At 36.6% G+C, this 18,168-nt stretch overlaps 1 pseudogene; it reads right to left on the bottom strand.

Annotated features, from left to right (window-relative positions):
* Positions 1-1,095: 1,095 nt before the first annotated feature.
* LOC118972848 (large ribosomal subunit protein uL24 pseudogene) lies at positions 1,096-1,532 on the bottom strand (annotated as a pseudogene).
* Positions 1,533-18,168: the final 16,636 nt, after the last annotated feature.

Raw genomic sequence — 18,168 nt, 5'->3', positions numbered from 1 at the left:
TTTGGGATACTTCCCAAGTTGTGTCAAGTTTCTAACTGTCAGAAAAAATATAAACATACGTATTGGACAGTATATCAATGAATATAAAAATGTACAATAGAGAAGTCAAAGATTGTGAATATATGTATTTGTTCCTGTTGGTATTGAGATCCTTATTTGGTCTAGTAAATTCAACTTTATTGCTAGTTTCTGGTATGGTTGGACCTCAGTATTAAAATTCTCCAAAAAAAAAAAAAAGCCAAGATATAAAATGCTTTTAAAAAACTAAACAACTTATTATATAAATTTTATTTTTCTCTGAGACATTGCTTTTGAAGCAAAATCAGTGAAACTTCAGGTCAAATAACATGAAGAATCAAAATCTTAAGGCTCTCATTCTGTGTGTGTTGAGAGATGGTGGCAAGTGGAATACTCTCATAAATAGGGAATTTCTGTTGGCCCCAAATGTGAATTTACTATATAAATGTCCCTTTAGGATGTCTGATTATATGATAGAGACCTTAGGGGGTGTTAGAAAGGTTGTTATCTTGTTTTATAGGCCTTCTGATATGCTAACATAGTCGAAGTCTCAATATTCAAGTCATTCCTGTAACCTCTTCTTTTACTGATGTGATTTTAAGAAGTTTCAGAAACCTACTTACAAATGTTTCCTAAGAACATTTCTTTCTGTCTGAGGTGCGCTATAACTTCCACCCTCTTTCGTATTCTCTGGATTATTTAAAAGCATAGTGGTTTTCCAATACAGTGCAGCTTTCAAAGAAAGAAACGCTGGAGAAGGAGAGGCAGAGCCGAGCCCAGGTTTCTTCACATGGCCAATGGAAAGGCGAAGGAAGGCCCTTTCTACTCTCCTATAATCGACCAAGATGGAAGAACTCTGTAATAAAGAGGGCCCTAATTTTATATCTGTAAATCTTTGATTATCTCAGTCTTCTGGTGCAAATTGATATCAAGTCAATAATTAAGACTTTGAAGTAATGCTCCATCCTTTTGTACAGTGGAAGTATGGGGCAGCTAGTAGAACACAGCAATAGTGTCAGGGAGGTTATTTTTTTTTCATTTTAGCACTTTTTAATGAAGGTTGTATATAAGATTACTTTATTCCCACATCTTCTCAGTGTTTTCTTTCCTTATATTTGCCCTTTACCTTTCCTACTTGGCAAGATTTGTCTTACAGTCTTTGTCCAATTTTAGCCTAGCGATAACCACCTTGTTGGGCTGACTGTCTATATAGACAGTTGTGTTTTCTATATGGACTGTCTATATGGACAGCTACTCCTGCTACACACATTCGGTATGGATGCCACATTTCTTCCTGTAAACTTGGACTACTTTGCCAATCTGCTGACCTATTTCCTCATACAATGTGAACTTCATCATCTATAATTTCTGATGGACATGGATTGAACGTTGTACTGTTTCAGCTCTTTGGAAAGAGGGAAAGACATGATCTTCCTGCAAATGTGGGAAGGTACGTTGAAAGGCCTTTTATGGTTCTTGTTCTGGTCAGAAATCACAAAAGCATTGAACCTCATTTTGGCTGCTCCTGCTTCAGTGCTAGCCACAGAAGGGTAGAGGAGATGGGGTTTTCAGAGAGGTCTCTCTCTAACTATAATGTCTTGGTGTGCTTGTGCATGCAGTCTGCCTTTCTAATGCTCATCCACCCTTTTACCTGGCCTATTCAGTGTTTTTACTTCTAAAAGCTAGGATTTATAATTTTCACATATTTGGAATCCTAGTCAGGCATTTTGTTGCCCCTTTTTAAATGAATGTTTGATTTCATCTGTTTTATTGCTGCTGTTGGTGATTTTTTTTTATTTAAAGGAGACATGTTTTAGTCATATTAGAAAGAAAATGGTCTGTAGAGTCAGACATTTTGGGTTTGAACCCATATGCCCCCTTTGCTGACTTTTTAAATTCTTAAACTAGTTATATAACATCTCATCTATAAGTTGGTTATAAGACAGATCACATAGCATCTGCTAAGAAAATTCACTGAGATTGTACTTGTAGAATACTACCCAGAGCCTAACACATGGTTAACACTCTATACATGAGTTTCTTTTCATTTATTTGACATATTATAATGCCTATTTATTTATTTATTGATTGATTGATTTTTGAGAGGGCATCTCTCATATTTATTGATCAAATGGTTGTTAACAACAATAAAATTTTGTATCGGGGACTCAATGCACAATCATTAATCAACCCCAAGCCTAACTCTCAACAGTCTCCAATCTTCTGAAGCATAACGAACAAGTTCTTACATGGTGAACAAGTTCTTACATAGTGAATAAGTTCTTACATGGTGAACAGTGCAAGGGCAGTCATATCACAGAAACTTTCGGTTTTGATCACATAATGCCTATTTATTTTTGTGAAAGGATTTATGTTTAAAAAAACATATACATTCATTCATTCATTCATTCATTCATTAAATATTTGTTGTCTACCTTCTTTATGCCAGGCAAAGGTTTAAGAGCTGGAAATATGTACGAAATTAAAATGAGAATATTTAATAAATATTAAATTTATGTAAGATTTTGCATTCTTACAGGAAAGACAGAAAATAAACAAAATAAACATGTGAACTATGTAACATGTAAAATAATGTTAATAACTATTTAGGGGAAGGGAGTTGGCCTCTGAGCAGGTAACGCTTGAGCAGAGACATAGAGGAAGTGAACAAGTAAGCCATGTGGATACGTAGGGCAAAGGGGATCACAGGCACATTATTCTGAAGCAAGGAGACCAGTGTGTCTGGAATTGAGTAGGAGATAAGGCCAGACACGTAGCAGAGACTGTATCTTGTACAACCTGTTAGGCTATGTGTAAGAACTCTGAGTGAAAGTGGAACCAGTAGAGGTTTTTGAACAGAGAAGTGACATGATCTGACTAAAATTTAGAAAAAAAGGTACTTTGGCTGCTCTGTTGAGAAAAGACTATTAGAAGGAGTAGGGCAGAGGTGAGGAGGCTATTGCAGTGAGTAACATCAGCGTGGCCTGGAGTGATAGGTAGCAGAAGAAGCAGTGAGAAGTGACTGGACTCTAGATATATTCTGCATAGAGGGGTGATATGACTTCTTGTTGGATTTTTGTAAAGAGTGAAAGATGAGTAAAAGATGACTCCAAAGTTTTTGCCCAAAAAACTGGAATTGATGGTCACTGAGAGGAGAAGAGAGTCATATTAACATATTTGGAGTGGAAGTGAAAATGGAGATCAGAAGTTTGGATCTGGGTATGTTAAGTTTGAGATTAATATGTCCACTAGACTTAGAAGTAGAAATGTTTATATTAGGTCTGTAAAGTCACAAGACTGGATGAGAACTGTCAGGGGAGGACATGCGACTAAGTCCTGCATTCCTCTAGCAATAAGAGGTGCTGGAGATGAAAACGAACTATCTGATTTGCAAATATATTGCTAATAGTGATAGTACTAGGGAATACATTTTTTTTATTTTGGTATCATTAATATAAAATCACATGAACCACATTGTGGTTACTAGATTCCCCCCATTATCAAGTCCTCACCACATACCCCACTACAGTCACTGTCCATCAGCATAGTAATATGCTATAGAATCACTACTTGCCTTCTCTGTGCTATACTGCCTTCCCTGTGTGCACCCACCTATGTTATGTGTGCTAATCATAATGCCCCTTTTCCCCCTTATCCTTCCCTTCCCACCCACTCTCCCCAGTCCCTTTCCCTTTGGTAACTGTTAGCCCATTCTTGGGTTCTGTAAGTCTGCTACTGTTTTGTTTCTTCAGTTTTTGCTTTGTTCTTATGCTCCACAGATGAGTGAAATCATTTGGTACTTGTCTTTCTCCGCCATGTTTATTTCACTGACCATAATACCCTCTAGCTCCATCCATGTTGTTACAAATGGTAGTATTTGTTTTCTTCTTATGGCTGAATAATATTCCATTGTGTATATGTACCACATCCTCTTTATCCATTCATCTACTGATGGACACTTAGGTTACTTCCATTTCTTGGCTATTGTAACTAGTACTGCAACATAGGGAATACATTTTGGAGAAATTTATCTATATCCACCTTACTTCTCAATTCAAATGCTGAGGATGAGTCTTTGTTTCTAGGAAATAAACAAATATTGCATGTCTATTACTTAAGAAGCAAAGAACTCTTGAAATGTCAAGGTTCATAAACCATTGGCCAGATCCTGAAATATATGGCCAAGCAGAGCAGCAAGAGTAGCTGGGAAATGTAGTTTTTCTCTGAGCAGCCATGCACTCAGCTAAATGTTGAGAGTCCTATTCCTAAAGAAAGAGGAGAAAATAAAAATTAGGAGAGTTAGCAGTCTTGCCAAAAGCTACATGCACTTGGGAGAAAGTAAAGAATATTTGCAAATGATTTGCATATTCCTAGCAGATTAGGAAGTTTGTTCTAAGATAATTTTCAAAATAATTTTGTATATCCTTAATATTGTAATTTTGTGGGGTTTTTTAAAAAACTGTACCTCATCTTTCTAACTCTACTTACATAGTTGGCCTAAATATGCTCATTAAATGTCTATAGTAAGAAAGTTTTAGATTCAAAAGAATAATAGTTGCAAATATTGAGGTCAACAGGAAACAGAGTCTAGAAGGGGAAAAATTAGAATTACTAGGGGAGGGACTATTTTGCTAGAATGAGATTTTTAACTTCCTATCCCTGGTGACAAGTTACCCAATTACAATAGAAAGAAAAGATAAGCTGGGGTATTGGTATTGGAGACATAAACTATATGAACAGTGCCACAGCTGAGCAAGACTTTGTATACCTTAAAACCTGAGGAGAGCTGTACAAGCCATCTTAGACCAGAGGAATGAATGCCATGTCTTGAGAATCACAGAACAACAAAATCAAAAGTGCCTAGGTCCTCAGGACCATGGAGCTGCCAGCGGACCCCTGGACTGCTTGTGCTCTAACCTTAAGTGAGAAAGAAATTAATGCCTATTTGAGCTTGTGTGTGTGTGTGTGTGTGTGTGTGTGTTTTGCCTTTGTAACAGTGGCCAGACTTGTATTCCAATCTACTCATGACTCTTCTAATAGAGGCCAGTTCATCAAAGCACAGTAGTAGTTGTATTTGATTATCTGTTGATACATACATAATGACAGAAAAGTATTATAAATGCAGAAAGGTTTTAAATGAATTTTTATTTGCTTAATCATAGCTATATATATTTGAAAAACAATAAACTTATGTAGGTGAGATATTGCTTATTTACTCTATTGATAATGCTCACTCTGGCATATAGATTCAAGGGCTCTTTGTCAGTCTCCTCCTTTAAAATACTTTTTGAAATCCATGGACTTATGCCTTAGAGCTACAAGTTAGATAAGGCAATATAGGATCCAACTCAAAAGATCTGAAATGTCAGGTTAACTATAGCCAACAGTCAACAAAACTGTTGACTATACCCAGGTAAATGAAGAAACCTGAGGCCCGGAGGGCCCATCATCTATAGTGGACTGTGTGAACCTCCCCAACATCACTTTGCCACTTCCTTATCACACAGCAGCCATCACACTTGGGGGGAGGGTATACTGGATTGAAAAGTGTCCCCTGAAATTTGTGTCCACTTGGGATCTGTGGAAGTGTCCTTATTTGGGAATAGGGTCTTTACAGATACGATCGAGTTAAGACCAGGTCATGCTAGGTTAATGTGGGCTCTAATCCAGGGACTGGTGTCCTTATAAGAGGCGGCAAAATTCAGACACCTACATGGAAGATCATTACGTGAAGACAGAGGCAGAGATTGGAGTTATGCTGCCAGAGACTAAGGAAGACCAAGGACTGCCAGCAACTGAGGCAAGGGGAGATTTTTCCTGAGACAATCTGGAGGAAGCATGGTTCAGCCAACACCTTGATTTTGGACTACTGGCCTCCAGAATGATGAGAGAATAAATTCCTGTTGTTTTAAGCCACCCAGTTATAGGAAAACATTACATTCAAAATGTTTAACAACCAGGACATGATCCGCCCAAGAGAAGAGACGCCTGCTGCATTGCTGGAATAGGGTCCAAACATAGCTTTGCTTTGTGGATGTTAAGTTCTTAGCTGCTGGACAGAGAAATCAGGACGATTCCAGACTGGATGGCTGATGCAGCAAGAAACACTTGGGAGGGGCCCAGAGCCTTGTCTACTTATCATCTGGTTCAGAAGCATTTCAGTATTTAATAAAAAAACCTATGGAATTGTTTCAGTGTGTGGCAAGCACATGCCTTCATTGGTCTAGACCAATACATCTTTCCTCCTTGCCACTCCAGATGATTCCAGGGTGGCCCCAAATGGGCCAATCAGAATGAAGCTGAGGACTTACTCTTTGCTGAGGAAGAACATACCTTCTCTTGGGAATCATGAATGGGAAAGAATGTGACCCTGCTTGCTGGGAGCTGAAATTTTACAACCTGGAAAAAGCTGGCCAAGGAGCTGAGCCAGTAACCAAAGAAGGGAAGAACTGAGACAACTGCAACCAAGTATCTGGAGCTCTGGTCATTTGCACCCAAGTCTCTCCCATCCTCTGGACTGTTAGTGACATGAGCCAATAAATTCTCTTTATTATTCATGCAACTTTAAGATGGGTTTTCTGTTGTTCCTACCTAGAAACATACTAATACAGTCCTTGTAACTTTCTTAGCAGATATTTATTAGGTCCTTTTTTTTGAAACATTTTATTTTTATGCTTACTAGTGTAATTATTTTGTAATTACCCTTTACCTTTGTGTTCTGTTAATAAGTGAGAGACCAGTTAGACAAGCTTCAAGGGAATAGGATTTTGCTGAAAATCTATTACTATTACCAATTTTATACTGAATCCTTATTTTAGAATACAACTCAAAAACAAACATACACACAGACACACAGACACACACACACCTGCAGCTTCCCCCACTGCATTCTTCGCCATACATAATAAGAACTAACTTGCGTTAAGGATGCAATTGCTGGGCAAAATGGCACAAACAAATGGGAGAGGATTTGTAATCTATGGGGGAAAGTGGAAAAATAAAAGAAAGAATTAAGGAAATGTGGCTTTGGGAATGAAATTCTCTTCTATAAGACTAACTCCCAAATAAATCAAATGGTACTGCAAGGGCCAATTTAAATACAGAGGCTAGCAAAGGAATGAAGATGGAGAGAGATGAATAGAGGCAACCAGGGAAAAATCATGAAGTTTAAGCTCCTTTTCCTCTGTCTCAGCCTCTAAAACAAATCTTTCTTTTGCAGTTCTAGGGGCCATTTCAATAACAGGGCTAAGAAAGAGACAGAAACAAAGTATTGGTATCCTCTGTAGCCCCCTAAAAATGAAAAATTTGAATTGACTGTATTGACTGAGGTTACCATGAGTTCATCTATTTGCATACTGGATCTGAAGCTTCTGCTTTATATATCTCATGGCAGTTACCATATCTATATCATTAACAATTAATATTTAAAAATGCAATTCCACATTTAGCCAACATTTCAGGTACCTTTGATTGATTTTGAAATTAGCATATTGCTTTCAAAAATAAGGAAAAAGAAGTTTAGAAAGGAAACTGTTAAAATGATAAAGTAGCTTTTCCGAATATGCAGTTCATGTTAAATCACTGATGTCTGAAGAATATGGAACTGAGATTTTATCAATACATGCAGTATTCCCTATTTTAGTTGCTAATTAGTATTCAGGTGTGCAGTGGAATACATGAAATTAAATGTTAATACTGTTTCACTTGTGATTTAACATGCACAAGTTATTACTATATGCAGCATTGCCCTGTCTATATACATGTATAATTGCTATTTTTTATTTTTTTCTTTGTAATCATATCTTCATGTATTCATTTGATTCCATATTCTAAGGCATATATGACTAAATCCTTCTGGGTTCCAAAAAAATCATTACCTTCTGGAGTTTACAAATGAAAATAGGTATCTGAGAGTCATTTTTAAAAGGTTTCAATTGAAGACTTAGCTTAACTGACCCATTAGTATAGATATTTTAATTTTTTCCTATATTTTGTTTCATTTAATTTGTGATTAACAGATACATAAAATTGTGAACCACCTGATGGAAGTAGTTTTATCAATATTGCATGCCATTTTATGTTCTTCAGTTTGTACTTTCCTTATCAAGTATTTTTATGTTAAAAAATTTCAAAGTTAATGTGTGAGGAAGTAACTAGCTACTTTAGTTAGATTTCTTCTTCCTTGAAGAAAATTACCATAATGGTTACTTTTGCTAAAATGCAATTACTGTCACTGCAACAATCAATCATATTTTTATATAAGAAACTTTAACAACTTTTGAATGCATTAAGTAAATGAAAAAGACTCAGTGTGAGATAAGACTAGACACCCAAAGCCCCCACCTCTGACATCTAATGTGAGAGAAAACTCAGCTACCTTTCTTGTAATTTATTTTAATGCCTTATCTAAGATCACTGTGAAAGTTTTATAATATCATAGCAAGCAAGTTTCTTAGAACAGCACTGAAAATTATATTCATCAAAAGTGTCTTCATCAACTAGGAGCTATTATTATTTCTGATAAATAGTTTACTCCTAATCCATCAGAATCTGTAGTCCTCGAGTTTTGCAAATTAAACCAAAAGACATCATTTGAAAAGGTGTAATGCTGTTATACTCCTACAAAAATTATCTCCACATGAACAGTGAAGATTAAAAAATATGAAACGAATCAGTTCTTGGCTTCAATAAAGAGATCACTAGTTGAGGTCAGAAAAGATCTTTTGTCTCAAAATTTTGTGCAGTCACATGGAGACAGTATTTTCCCCAAAAGCATCGTTAAAATACTCATGAAGGTAGAATACTAAATGTAACATGAAATTACTGCAACTCAAAATATTATATTCTTCATATAATATTGGGAATATAGAAAGAGATGACCTAGTCCATACTCTTATTTAATAACAGATTTTTGACATGATGAATACACTTAAATGGGACGTTATTCAAAATACACAAAGGAATAATGTATGGTAGGTAAAACAGTTGATTTTATGTAGCTATTATACTAAAACAAAATTAATGTCTGCCAGCATAGGCAACCACATCTTCTGATCTTTCCTAATCCATCCCCACCTATCCCCATGTCTGTCCATTTTCCTTCATATCTTCAGTGTTATATTCATCCAACTAGTTTCCTAAACTGGATGCATGAGAGAGGTATTTTGATTCCTTCCTCTTCCTTAGGTACTTCATTCAATCTGTTAGTCATAATATCCATTTGAACTTTGCAAGGTCTCTGCAGACGGCCAGTGTTAGTTCAGGTGACTTCTCTGTTACCTCTCTGAGCTCTCAGTGGAATTAGTTTCTGTCCTTTGTCGCTAACCCTTTCCCTGCTTCCAGAGTTGTCTTTCCAAACTGCTTTGCAGGATGTACTAATTCCATCCCTGTTAGCTTCCTGGGCATTCCTTCCCACCATCCGCAGGGAACACAGTTAATCCACAAAGTCCTATCACAGTGGATACTGCCTTTTGTTCCTGGCATACCATTTTCTCAGGCTTCTGATTAGAAACGTACTATTTCTCAATCAAGACCTTCACTTGAAAGGTCTCCGACACGCCCAGGTGAAATGCAGTGTCTGTTCCTCTGCGCTGTTACAGCTGTCTGGGCATAAGTGGTTTGCAACACTGTCTGGTTTTTGAGCCTTCCTCTGCTACACTGTGAGCTTCTCTGGAGCAAGGGCATGCCCTTTTTTTTTGGTACCCTTAGTGCTTAGCTTAGTGCATGACAACACAGTGGGCTCTCCATATAGAGTGAAGGAATGAGGGAATAAGTAAATCCCTTCGTACTTTTAGCTGTGAACCAATTTTAGTGTTATTACTTATGGATTCACACATTCTGGCTGGAAACAAAGCCATTAAGAAAAATAATTATTTTAAGTCATGCTATAAAAATTAGTTTTTACCAATTTGCCCAAAAGTAAAATCCATTACAATTAGAGGTCATTCTTCATTATTAGGAAGCCTTCTATTTTTATGGATTCTTTTCTTCATTTTTTTTTTTGGTATTGAAAAATATGAGCTGTGAATGACCAGTGGGTAACAGCTGCATGCACAATTATTTTTTAATAAAAAATCCCAAGCAAAGGCAACCCATTACTGGGTATCTATTCGATATTAGATTTCTTTTATTTCCCTCAAAGCTAAAGCTGGCCATATAGTTCATCTGGTAGCAATTTTTGAATGTGTTTTAAATGGAGATAGCAGCCGACCAGTGCTATCTATAGAAAACTGCTTTTGGTTCTATTGCCAATATGTGCTGCTTTTTTTTTTCCCCCATACTCCGTCTGTTATCAGAGAACTAATGAAGGTTCTTCTTTATGTCATTGTCATGCTTTCTAGAAAAGGGAAAAGAATAACAGCATAAACTTCAACATCGTCCCTCTCTCAACTAACAGACACCTTCCAATTCTTCTATTTAAAGTGCATTTGCATTAAACATCAGTCATTTTAATCTGGCCAGTGTCCTGCCAGCTCCTGCTGCAGGAGTGGGCAGGAGTCTCAAGCCTGTCCAATCACGCTACCTCATCCTTGTCTCAGTGTTTGATGCAAGTGTTGGACATGTGACCCAGACAAGACAATTTACAATCCTTCAATGAGAGTATGTGCTTGTGTGTTGGGAGAGAAGGGGCTTATTTATTTTTTGCACCTCAAGATGTAAAGACACACGCTTGGAAATACTGCCACTAATGTTTTTTGACATGTGGAGATAATCTGTTTGGAGTAGGAACACACGAATCTTTACACAAAAGGCAGCAGAGGCTAGCACAGTTGAGATATGTTGAGTAAATGCTACAGTTATTACTTGCACCCCTGAACCTAGCCATGCCTGAAGCAAAAGCTGTCTTTAAGTTTCCAGGTATATGAGCCAATAAATTCCCTTTTCTACCTAAGCTGCTTTGAGTTCTTACAACCAAAGTAGTGTACATCAGAGTGACATTATGCTGGGAAAACTAAGTGTTATGGTTCTTCAAGTATGAAATGTCAGGGTTAAATAAATAAAAAGAACTCAAGATCTCTCCACTGCATGGGAGGAAAGTTCTGAACATGAATTCTCTGACATCTTTCCATATTTTCCAGCCTAGAGCACTTGAAAGTTCTAGCAAATCATTTTATTTCAAACTTTCCTATTTTAAATACAGCTTTTAGTTAATTCACAGTACTAACATGGTGTTATGGTTTTATACCATGTTAATTTTCCCAAATTCTCTTCCCATGTGGTCCCAGGTTAGGGTTAAGTCATGAGGGAAATTTATGCAGCATTTGGCACCAAGTGGTAGCCATTCCTAAGCTCTGAGGATTGCTGCAGGGTGAGCATTGTTGGAGTTTGTGCACATTGTCCCAGATCTGCTGTTGGCCAGGGACAGCTGCTGTGCCCACGGCACCTGCAGCTCCCATCAAACAACTTCAGCTCCTGAGAATTGATGACCAGGGATACATTACTTTAGCTCTATGGTAAAGGATGCTGGCTTATCCCACAAGGACTCAAGGCAGTGAGTAATTAGGCGACCTTTCAATTTTTCCTCTTAGATTCTGGTTTACCCTTGATTGCCACTACTTCATGTCTATCTTCTTTTCCTGACTGATGATGTGCAGGCTCAGCACCAGACCTAGAGGCAGCAGGTGTCCATGATTGCATAAGGGCCAATGCCTGTAATAGTGAATTGCTTGTTCTCTGTCACTCATAGTGGTTCTGTCTGCCTGATCAAACCCTAACTGATGGGTGGTCTATTTTTCATTATTCACTTGTGAAGCCATATGAAAATTTATCTATTACTGAGAAACAACGTGGATGAGGTTCAAAGTACTCAGTTCCTACGTTCCACCTTTATCACTTGTTATCTGTGTGCTTTTGACCATTTATTTGATCTCTTGATGATGCAATTTCTTCAGCTATCAAATGGGAATTTATCTACCAATGAGGTTGCTATTAGGATTCACAAGGGAATAACATTTGTTTGCCACAAGACTATTGTTCATTATTGCAGCCCAGCAACTAGCTAAAAAATAACTACATTGTATCTACTCCATAATCTTTTCTAAACTGATGAATGAACAAGTATTTGTGCTTAGTACATGTTAGTCTCTTCTCCTTATACTTTATTTGAGGAGTTGTGGTAAGGTAAATTATTGCTCAGATAATATTTAGTCTCTTCCGCTGCCACACCTCCAAGGGAGAAGTATATTTCCCTATCACATGGATGTTGGTTTTGGTCATGTGACTTACCTTGGCCAATGGGATGTTAGAAATGTGATCAAATGTTTGACATGTGCCTCTACAATATGATTTGCCCTCCTTATCTTCTGCTTTCGCCAGGATAAGAATATTCTCCCAGGCTACTATTCCTTCAGTCTGGGGTTCTGAATGGGACCAGTGAAGCAGAGAAGTTCTGGTCCAGTCTGGAGCAAACATACTCCAGCTGACCCATAGACATGTGACTAAGAATCAATGCTTATATTTCTTTGACTTGATTATTAGTGTAGTTTTTTATGGAACAGTTGCTGACTGATACAGAGGGACTTAATTATAAAGATAGGATCTATATTTATAGATTTAGCATGTGAAAGAAACTTCAAACTCAAATGGATGTACCTATTATAAATTAGATAGATAGACCTGAACAATAGTTTAAGATTCTCTTTGGCCAGATAAATCCATCTACTAACATAGTTCATGAATACAATTCTGGTCATAAGCCTGGCATGGCTTTAATGGGAATTTAAAGAGCATAAAACTTGGTAGCTGTCCTCAAAGAGTACATGAATATGTTCTCAAGAAGAGTGATAATCTTCTTTTAAAAAACTAGCTTATTTCACATCCCTGCTACTGCCTCAGTATAAGGTCATTGTGTTGCTTATCATCTGGACACGTAGAAAGAATTCTGCACTACTTAGAGATTGTGAGCTTGGAGAAGAAGAAACTCGACTTCATTTCCTCATTTTAAAAATGAAGATAATAATAGTTACCACCCAAAGGAGCTGTGAAACTTAACTGAAAGCAAGCATACATCACTCTTAGCATACTGTTTGGCACATAATAAGTGGTCAATAGAAGAACTAGTAAAGTTCTTAGCCCTTGTTATGGTTGCTATTCTTGTGAGGGACAGAATGCTCAGGCAAGAGGCCAGGCTAATTCTGCCACTGTAAGCCGCAACGAAATTATGGAGCATTCCAGGCTGGCTCTATGTTTGCACAGTGAAACTTGTAGCAGTCTTGGCATTCATTAAGGGGACAATCTAGGAGACTATCACCATAGTCCTTACGAAAGGGAAAATGTATATCATAATTTTTTTGCAATTATTCTTATGGTGTCTGTTGGATCAGATTCAGATTTCTTTTCCTTGGGGTAAGGAATCCAAATACTTCTAGTTATGTTTGTTGTTAATTTATGAATCATCTACATATTTTTCACATGTCTTATTTTATTTTGTGTAGACTATGGGCCAAGGAAGATCTGATCTTAGCAAACTACAGTGGAACAATAATAGGCTGGTATAGAGTACATATTTTATTCTTTTATTTTGTTCTATAGCATTCATTCCCAACCTATTTTCCTCTCTTCGTAGCCAATGATTTGATAGGTGGGATTGGCTCAATTCTCAGCCCTGAACCAGGCCTCGTTTGCCTTATCAATATGTCATCTCTCTGGCCCTTGTGATTGGTTCAGAGTGAGGCACATGATCTAATCTGGACCAAGAAGATCGTGAAACAAATATTTGTATTTGCCATTGAAGTCTTTCTTTTCTTGGTTGGCATGATATGATGACTTCAGGCTTGCAGCTGCTGTAAACGGGGCCACTCGGGGCAAATATATGGAGCTGAAGAATAAAGTCAACAATAAGAGAGGTAATGTATGGGTTATAGAGACAAGTTGGCTCGGTAGTAAAATCAATGAAGGTGCTAAATTCAGCCTTACCTGCCTCTGGGTTTCAGCTCCTTAAGCACTCTAAGGCAATTTGATTTCGGTTTTCTGTTATTGGCAATATGAAGAGTAACGTATCTCCATGCCACACCCTTATTTGTATGTCCTGTGAAAAGCTCAGGTGATCAGTGATAATGATAACGTTAATTTTTTTTCTTTTTCACAAATGAAAGTCCTGCTTTATTTTAGCACTATGGCACATTCAGCTGGCTGCCTATTTTTTTCACTATTCTCTTTCCTTCCTTTTGACTTGGGGTGTGGGCAGAATAAGGATCCCTTTATTACACTTTCAAAACATTTTCTTAAGAAAATATAATGTAAGATGTAAAGCTAAAAGAAAAAAGCATGAAAAGAAATTCTATATACATACACACACATATTTAATATGTGTATAATCCTACATATAGTATAATCTCAATTATGTAGACACACAGGAAAATATTGCTTTCATAAGCCAAAAATAATAAACATTTTTAAGAATGCTCCTTCCTACCATGGCACTATGAATATAGTGTTCTTTTTAGATGTGAAACATCCCCTTACTGTCTAGATGGCCCTCATGACACGAATGTTTCTCTCATTTGTCACACCATCATGTTACTGAACAATTCAATGTGATCAAACATTACAGCATATTAATTCCTTAGAGAGACAAGTTAGAATACAGTGTGCCCTGCTATTTTGTCACATTTTCCTCTTTTTACTCTTTCTTTTAGCATCACCAAATTTGGTGCTTTTATCAAAATGACTGACTCCTAAATGGGAAGATTTGTTTGATGGCTAGGCTTCATATCTTGAGTTAGAGAGTTTTGCTTAAGATTTGTAAGAGTCTGTTAGTGCATTATCTTCACTGGCCTAACATAACACATATATCAGATACTAGGTTTTTCTTTTCTGAAGTTGTAGTTCAGAAACAAAGAGAAAGTAGAAGAAAACTTTCTACTCTGGAGGGTAAGTGTAAAATGTTTAATGACTTTCTCTGTATTTTCTAATCGTGACTAAATGTTATTGTTTCTATCTTGACATTTACCTTTAAAATAGGTATCTTTCTGACAAAGCAAAGGAAATGAGTTATTCAAAGGGGAGGGCTAATGAAACTGACATTAATTTAATAAGAATTTTGAAATGTCATTGACATGTTTGACTTGTAAGCTCCATGACTCATTTTGTTGTTTTTAACTGTCATGAGAATATGTTTACATTTCCAGGAGTACAGAAGAAATGATGGAATTTTTAACAGGAGGGAAAAGTAGCACAAGGAAATAATGCATATGTCTTCCTAGTGAATGATGTAACAGCTAGAGTGTTTTTAAAAATTTGAGTCCTTTTCTAATGTCTTTGACTATATATGGCTTCTTAGGGCTACACCTCTTCTCCTTTGAGGGAACAAGGATGTGGGAGTAGGGTTGGGGAGAAAAAGTTATGGTGAGAAGAGACACAAGTAGGAAGGAGCCTTGGGGTTTTGCTCTGTGTTGGTTTAACAAAGAGAATTTTGTAGCTTTCTCAAAGTTGATTTTTAAAACACTGATCATACAATGGAACCACTGTTATAACATTGGTGACAGAGATAAAATTTACATTTATCACTTACGTTTTTCTTCTGCAGATACTCAAGGTCATATTTGAACTAAAGTAGAAATTTAATCTACAGTAAAATGAAACAAATTATTGCAAGATCATAGTGTACTTTGATTCAACCTAGGTGTTAAGTCATGTATCTCGGCACAATAAATCATAGTAAATGAGCATTTCTTTTTCTATCAAGATATTTGCAGTAATAATATGCCTAATTATAAGTAAGATGATAGGCAAAATTTTAAAAATCTTTCTTCTTCCTCACCAAGTCATAGCAGTTCAGTAGGTACTGTGTGCACAGAGAATGCATATCAAATATCCACTGAACTTGCTAAGATATTTGAAACAATAAATGTTGACCAAGGTTAGTGAGATTTTTGTTTCTTCCCAGTATGGTGGTTCTAGTCTACTTGTTCTTAGGCTCTGTTATATAAAACACACACACAAATCCTTAGGTATTTTGCATATCTAAAGAAAAAATTTTACATATGGTATTTTTTTCCACTTAGTGTTAAGTTTAACAGTTGTTTTAGAAACTATTAATAGACAAATTGACAAATTAAAATTCAAAAATTTAAGTGCGGTTAGCATCAGAGAATATTTTTAATATATGTGCATTTAAAATAATTATCCAGCATTAAAATCCATCTTGAAAATATGAAAATTATCATTATTTTCCCCAAATCTGAAATGGTGCCAGAACTTTAGCTCATTTTCTATATTCACAATTAAGTATGTTTAAGACTTCTAAGGGGTCTAACAGATTGGAATCTAATAACTGTCTGTGGGCTTTTAACTTACAATCTTAAAAATTTACTTTCAGTTGTGCATTTATTGGTATATGACAGAGTTTAAGCACAGGGACTCTGGAATCAGGCTGACTGGCTCAGCTCCTTACCATATATATATAACCTTGTTCATATTCTTTAGCATATCTCTTTCAGTTTCCTCATCTGTGAAATGGGAATTATTGTATACTTCACTGCTGGGCTATTGTCAGGATTAAATGTGTTGATAATTGTCAGTCATTTAGAATTGTGCCTGGCCTAGAGGGGGCTACATAAATGTTATCAATTTTGATTGTTTTTAACTCTTTCTCAAGGGTTGATTTAAAGTAGTACAATTAATTTACTTTATTATGCATTCAAGTCAAAATATGTCACAACAAATATACACTGGGCCTCAAGCCCTATGTTATTTTATTTAAATGAAAATTTCAGAATATCTAATCAATACTTTCAGTACTACTTTATATTGCATTATGTAAAGAAGACAATTAGTGTGGGATTTTCTTCATCTGTGTCACTAATATTCTGATGAACTCAAAATAAAGTATTTAATATACATGTTACAGGAAGCCTATAAGTCTAATATAATAAGTTTCTCATTCCCAGGGTGCTTATGATGTTTAATTAGTTAACACTTGAAAAGTGCTTTGTGGATTAAAGTGCTACCTAAGTGCTAAATCTTCATTGTTAGTAACAAAAGCTCGAATCTGAAAGAACACATCAAGCACATTTTACAGAAGAATTGTATTTTATTATAATTTTTGCTTTTCAACTATGTAGAGAACGGCCATTAAAGTTTATTCTCCTAAGAGAGAAAAGCAGAACACATCCACTGGCAGTCTCAGCTCAGTTAACTCAGTGATAAATGGTGGGACTTGGACTAAGCCACCCCACACGGAGTTATTATTATTGAAGTGAAGATATCATACTTAATTCATACCTACTTAATGCAGATACAAAAACAAATATTCCTGTAAGATAAGCTCTGAGTTCTTTGCAGGATAGTGCAATTTACTTTCAACTGTTAAGATTATTGCTCAGTGATACCACATGCCCTAGTATTTGGTGCAAGGGTGTTGAAGCAGGTAAAGAGTTTGCACCCACAGCACTGAGTGCAGAGCCAGGCAGTCTCCTCTCCATAACCCTCCATCCCCTTGTACAGAGAGCAAGGGGAGTGCACAGCAAGCTGGAGAATCTTTGAGCTGCAAACACTCTTGGAGATGACCTAGGCCAACACTTTCATTCCCTAGACACAAGTAAAATCCACTCTGAAAAGAAAAATGTAATCGCACACTTTAAATGGGTGAACTGTATGATATATGGCTGGTATAGCAATAAAACTTTAAAAAAAAATGCCTGCATGAGCAAATGTGTTTGTGTGTGGTATGTGTAAATGTCTGCTTCTTGGGCTATTCTCTAAACTGAGTGGCAACCCTACTTACTGACTCTATTCTCATTCCATTTGTGGTCTTTGATGGATTGTGGAATACAGTGATGTTGGTCAGACAAGAACCAGATGATCTCTTCTTGCTTGAGAGCTAATGGCAAACAGTGAAGAAAAATTATTTAGGCCTTTCTCTTTCTCAGATAGTATTGACTTTTCAAGGTTTATGAGAAGGTCTTGTTGGTACAGCAAACTTTCCTTTCCACACTCTTTCCCAACTCAGTTTCTTATCTGATCTCAAGCTGTTGGTTTCTGATATTCACCTTGGGGCTCTATTCCTAATAGCTCTGTGATTCTCAATGAAGAGTTCTTTATGGGACATTTGGAAGTGCAAGGAGACATTTTGGATCACTCTAATCAGTTGAAACAGGGAACAGAGATGATGACAATTGTCCTGCATGAACAATCAGTCATGTAAAGAAA

The sequence above is a fragment of the Manis javanica genome, chromosome 7 (assembly GCF_040802235.1).
Source record: "Manis javanica isolate MJ-LG chromosome 7, MJ_LKY, whole genome shotgun sequence".
Taxonomy (NCBI): Eukaryota; Metazoa; Chordata; class Mammalia; order Pholidota; family Manidae; genus Manis; species Manis javanica.
The sequence above is the reverse complement of the archived record's forward strand: the minus strand, read 5'-3'. Positions and strand labels throughout refer to the sequence as shown.